Genomic DNA, 6,330 nt, shown 5'->3' on the forward strand with positions numbered 1-6,330 from the left:
AAAATGTAAAAAGCAATGCTTAAGTTTAAGATATGTAAATGCATAGGAATTCGGTGGCATGTATGTAAATGCACCTAATTTTATTTATAATATTTATAAAATACTAAAAAAAAACATGAAATGAGTTCTCAAAAAGTAATTTATAAGAAAATAAATAAATTAATAATAATATCTCCACTTATTTGATATGACTTTAGAAAAAAAAAAATCAACTTTATTTTAACATTTGTTTGTTTGAAGTAAAATGTTGTATGTCCCATATGCAAAAATTTTTATGAGTACATACATAAAAAAACACAGGTATGTGTGTGTTGTGTCCGTACTATATTTATTGTTCTGTACACCAGCTCCGAGAGGTCTTTGGGAGACGACTCGAAAGCCAGAGGCGACGAAGGGTCCTCCAGTTGGTCTACTGAAACTTAGAGATATTTTCTTGAAAAGACTTTTGTAAAGATATTTTTGTAAATGAAATATTTTATATAAAAAAAAGAGTTGTACATTTTTACATTTAGAAATGAATGAGGCTTCTCGGTCATTTTTCGCATAGCTTTGCATATATTTATTGTTTTACCTTTATTGTGTTCTTTTCTTGTGATAACTACTTGGTTATGAATAGTGGTTGTCGATTGTTTTTGATGTGTCACAGTCCAACACAAGTCTTATACTGTCTGTCTCATTCACTTTGTCAGATTGTCACATTGTCTGAGTAACCAACAAGACTCCTTGTTGGGGTGGTTTATATTGTATCTTTCGCGGAGCTTATAGCTACTTGATAGGGAACTACCTTCAAGGTTTAAGGGTTTGATTTTGTGTTAGAATATCGATTGGACGTCTATGGTGTCGTTGTTAGTCATCTTTATTATTTTATACCAATAGGACATCTATGTCCTTGATGTCAGTTAATTTTATGACGTCGGTAATTGTCTATTTGGATTGTCGCCTCGGTAGGCCAAAAAATTTCACTAGGACTTAGGCGCATCTTGTTGTTATTTTTAATGGGGTAATTGTCGAGATTCGCTGTTGGAGTGAATTACATCATACCCTTCGAGGAGCTTGTCACTACAGGGAAGGGAATCACCTCCAAAGCTTTATATAATTCAAGTTTAGAGCCCAAGGTTTACGATACACGAGTGTTGTGGGTTACTCTATCGACCAGACCTCTTTGGGTTCGCTGTCGGCGTTGCTATTTGGATTTGAGTTCTCCAAGTGTCAATCGAAACTGAAAAAATATTAAAAGAATTTATACTCTATCGACCAGACCTCTTTGGGTTCGTTGTCGGCGTTGCTATTTGGATTTTAGTTCTCCAAGTTTCAATCGAAACTGAAAAAATATTAAAAGAATTTATAAATCATAATATAGAAAAAAAAAAGTTTTGAGATGATACTCCCTTTATTCATTTAGTTAGGTGTCAACCGCCTGGAATTGATTGAGCGTTGTGTAGGTATCATCAGTCAACCTTCTAAAAGAGCATTCCAACCTTAGGAAGTCGGTTTTCCGTTTTATAGTTCTCACATTCTAGCCAAAGCCTCTAAAAAGAAAACAAAGACAAGTTTGTTGGCTCTAAATCTGTTGTTGCATGAACTTCGTGGCGTGCTCCCCTTTGGGGGTGTCTCTACAGTGTATTTCTTTTCAATATTTTTTTTCTCTTCTATTTGGTAGTATGCTTCACTTTTATCACATATTTTAAGATGTTGAATCCAGATTTTTCCTACGAGCTAGCCTAAGGATCGGAGCGGTAGAAACCGTGAGGGAGAAGTAGAGAGAGACATATATGCATAGAGAAGAGCAAACACAAACTTATCTCGTATGGGCGAATTGAGGGTATTCCTTGGCTCTGTGACACATTTTATGTCTTGCAAGTGAGGTTTACAAGAGAGAGATGGGAGATAATTCTTCCTAAAGAGTTGGTATAGAAAGAAGAGTCTAAAGAAGCAAAAAACCCCTAATGCATGTTATGGTCTCTCTATTTCTAAGAGAGAGAGGGACAAAGTGTAAAATTATATGCTTTCCACTTCTGTAATAGGGGGTGTTATAGGATATTATCATCTTTTGGCATGTCTTTTCATATTCATAACTTATTTTGACATCTTTTAATATGGACATCGGTTGGCCTTCGCTCTGAGAAGTGTTATTTTATATAGACACTGATCGGTCTTTGCTCTAAGGTTCTAGGCTTGGTTGGTGCCTAGGCACCCAGTCCTTGGCTCCATGGCACCAGCCTTTACAAACTGCTTTGTCTTTAAATCTTCTTCCTTTCGCTCTATATTTCTTCCACTTCGTTCTACATCTAATACCCATTATAACTGTAAGAAAAACATACGAATATCTTTCTTTAAAGTGCAATTTCATTCAAAAAGACTTGTAAAATATAAAAAAATTCATATAATTTGTTCACACATCAAAACTTCAACTCAAAGTTATTTTTAATTGCAGAGAGCAAAGAATTTGCCTAAAATGGTCTGAATCACAAAAACAAGCACATAGTTTCAAGTCATTATCCCCCATTATTTATGTAATAAGAAATTTCCTCATTGTAAATCCCTCTCCAACATTGCCGATAAAGTAAAAGTAGATTGTGTGATATAGCTATCCAACACGGTTCCACCAATCTAGAGTTGTTCACATTCTGAGCACACCCTACGACCTCTTTGATTTTGTGTCATAATCACTACCTCCGCTCAACCAAATCAGTTACATTGACCAATCATTTGCACAACTTTAGTGTGAATAATAATATGAATATATTTTTTTAGTGAAGTTCCATTTTTAAGATATCACAAATCAAATTCATGTCCTTTGAACCAAGGACATATCACATCAATCTCTTCATTTATTAACCATAAGTGCACATTGTCCTTTTGAATTGTAAACTTTTTCTTCTTCCCTCGATCGTATCTCATTCTTTGTTGGTTTATCGGTTTTAACTAGTGTCCACCATATTCTAATGTGATTTGTATAGACTCATCTTATTCCATAGTTAAATTTGTTTCTATAGATGGCTCACATGAGTAAATCAAAAAGAAAACAGAAGCAAGCATAAATATGCTAATGAAATAACAAAAAATAAAGTGTATTTATTGTCCTACTAGTTCAATATCACAAAAATTAATTGAATAATATTATCATGGTGACTATGTTCTCACCTTGCGGCCAACCAAATCAAATATCACAGTCACTTTGCATACATACCTCGCAATTCTTATTTATTTACATATGCAAAAGCAAATGATAGCTTGCAAAAGATAGAAACTAGAAAAACTAAATTTACCTCTCCAAGGCTCTTGCGGCCTTCTCCTTCTTATAATCCAAACCGTGACCCGTAAACTATGATACACCTATTAAGTTGTATATTTATAATCCATCTCATTAGTTAGAAAGTGCACCTTTATCTTGTATTACGAGTAGAGACGATAGAAAGTGCATATTTGAATGGTTATATGTGGATTGGGGACAAGCGATGGAGTCACGAGAAACGAAGTAGGGGTTAAACCATAGGACTTTGCATGAGGGATAGTGTCTGATTGATTCATTTAGGACGATAAGATTGGCTCTTGCACTTATTAGTTTAGAAAAATTCTAGAGGATGAATGGGCTGTGAATGGCCTTGTTGTACATTTGAAGTGAAAGAAAAATATCGAGCCATATAAGTAAGAAAAAGAACAACATATAAGACACTTCTAGTGTAAAAGATGAATTTCCCTTAGGAATATTGGCAGATCCAGGAGATTACTATAAATTCAAAAGATTGTTTAATGATCAAATAAAAGTCCTACTAATTATAAGTCCATTATAACAACAACAAAAGTCACCCAACATTGAAGTTGTGCTACATCAATAATGCCTCATTATTAGTGTACCCTGATGATGGCATCATGCATGTAAGATTATACAAGATTAACTTTTAGGTTGTTTTCAGAGAAAATATGGCCATACATTAAGCTGCTCAAGATGTATGGTGAAGTGCTTGTGTAGCAATTGGAAGTCGATGGAATGTATAAAAAGGAGCAGTATTGTCAAAAAAACTCATTGTTTGAGACCAACTCATGTTCAACTCATTAAGTTGCTCGCTTTTGATTCGTTTGTTAAACAAGCGAGCATAATACAAGTAAAATTTTTTTAGTTAGATTTATCAACGAGACGAGAATGCTTATGTGGATGAATGACTTGAGACTTAGAGACAAAATATGAAATAAATGTATCTGTGATAGAATTGGTATTAGATGATTTGGTCACATTAAACGTCGGCCATTTGATAATTCGATTGGGAGAGCACATGTTTAAGATTCAACTTATGTTAAGAAAGAGAGAGGTAGACCTAAAAAAACATGGACATGTTGTAAAAAAGTGATCATAATCTATTAGAGTTAAATGAAAATATGATACTCAATAGGACACAAATGAGAAAAATAACTCATAAAAATGATTCATATAACCGTCCCCACTTAGTGCGATAAAAGCTTGCCGTCGTTGTTGTTTTATAAAGGAGCTGAACACAAACAAATGTTTGTTCCTTCGTGCTCTGCTCCAAAAAGAAATAATTAAATAAAAATAATATTTATTTATATCTTTTTATAATAATTATTTATATTGTATGTCAAAAATATATAATTAATTATTTTTTAAAATAATTTGGATGGTATAATTATATCAAGTATAAATATAAGTGTTAGACATGTAAATACATGAGAATTGGCCGGTATGTACCCACCTCATGTCATGACGTAAATATTTAAGAATTGGGTGGCATGCAGGCAAATGCCCTTTGCAAATACTAAAGCCTATTACAATTGCTGGTGAAGTTTGAAATTTCGCGCACAGACTAAGATACATAACACACACACACACACACACACACACACACACACACACACTCTTATTATTTTGGCCAGAGATTATGACGGCATCTGATAGTTCAGATTTAACCCTTTGATTATATGATATTTTTTAGACAACATAATATCTGACTGGTTTTAAAATTAGGAAACATTAGACTCATTCAATTTTATTTTATTTTTTTTAACTACAAACTTATACAATTAAGACAAATAATTTCATAAAATTTTAAACTATACTTTTAAATGCTTAATTCATATATGTTGCGTGCTGGAAGTGGCTGCGATCGGAAGCGATGGTGGCTTGAGGCGGCACAAGAAGAAGAGACGTCTTGAGGCGACGACAGAATGCAGCGTCGATGGAAGAAGTGGCAACGACGGCAGACGCAGACGAAAGGGATTGTGAGGAGTGATTGTGAGTATGTGACTGGAAGAAGCGACAACCCGAGATGACGGTGATCAGAAGTGACGGCGACCTGAGGGGGCGGCGACCAGAAGAAGCAACGATCTGAGGCAGACGACGGCCGGAAATGGCGATGGCGAAGGCGGCCTGAGGCGATGGCAACGAGCAGAGTTGGTCAGATCTACAATGCAAATGATACGGGCTTTAGCTCCCTCTTTTGTAATCTCTAAACTTGCTCTTGCCTCAAAGTTTAGGTCCATTTTCATGAGGAGTTTAGTGCTCTATTTATAAAGTTCAAATTACAAATAATGTAGAGATCTAAAACACTCTTGATCGAATAGTCAAGAGAAATTCTCTTGATCAAACGGTATTTGATGGACATTTGAGTACCTTAAAGATGTCAGAGTTGAGCAATATTGAGCTCATTTCAACATCTATTCGATCCCCTAATTATGACCAAAAAGTTTGAAAAAATAGCCGAACGGCTTGATTCAATTCCAATTAAGCCAATTTTGTACTGTTGGGTCTGTCTAATCAAACCAATAAATTGAACTATAAGTTTACTGAAATCAGTACTCTAGTTGTCTTTTAATAAAAGTTTGAACGTTCCTTACTTCAAAATTTTCGTGTCTAGGTCACTACAATCCTATGAGATTTATACCCAAATAATAAAAATTTATTGCCGGAGTATCAACATCTAATTGATCATAAATTTCTTACATAATTAAATTAAGTTCATTTATATATTCATTTTAAGTGCTTAATTCATATATGTTGCGTGCCGGAAGTGGCTGCGATCGGAAGCGATGGTGGCCTGAGGCGGCACAAGAAGAAGGGACGTCTTGAGGCGACGGCAAAATGCGGCGTCGATGGAAGAAGTGGCGACGACGGGGGCGCAGACGCCAGACGCAGGCGACAACCCGAGATGGCGGTGATCAGAAGTGACGGCGACCAGAAGAAGCGGCGACCTGAGGGGGCAGCGACCAGAAGAAGCAACGATCTGAGGCAGACGACGGCCGAAGGCGGCCTGAGGCGATGGCAACGAGCAGAGTTGGGCAGATCTACAATGCAAGTGATACGGGCTTTAGCTCCCT

This window comes from Phalaenopsis equestris, unplaced genomic scaffold (assembly GCF_001263595.1).
Source record: "Phalaenopsis equestris unplaced genomic scaffold, ASM126359v1 Scaffold000078, whole genome shotgun sequence".
NCBI classification, from domain to species: Eukaryota; Viridiplantae; Streptophyta; class Magnoliopsida; order Asparagales; family Orchidaceae; genus Phalaenopsis; species Phalaenopsis equestris.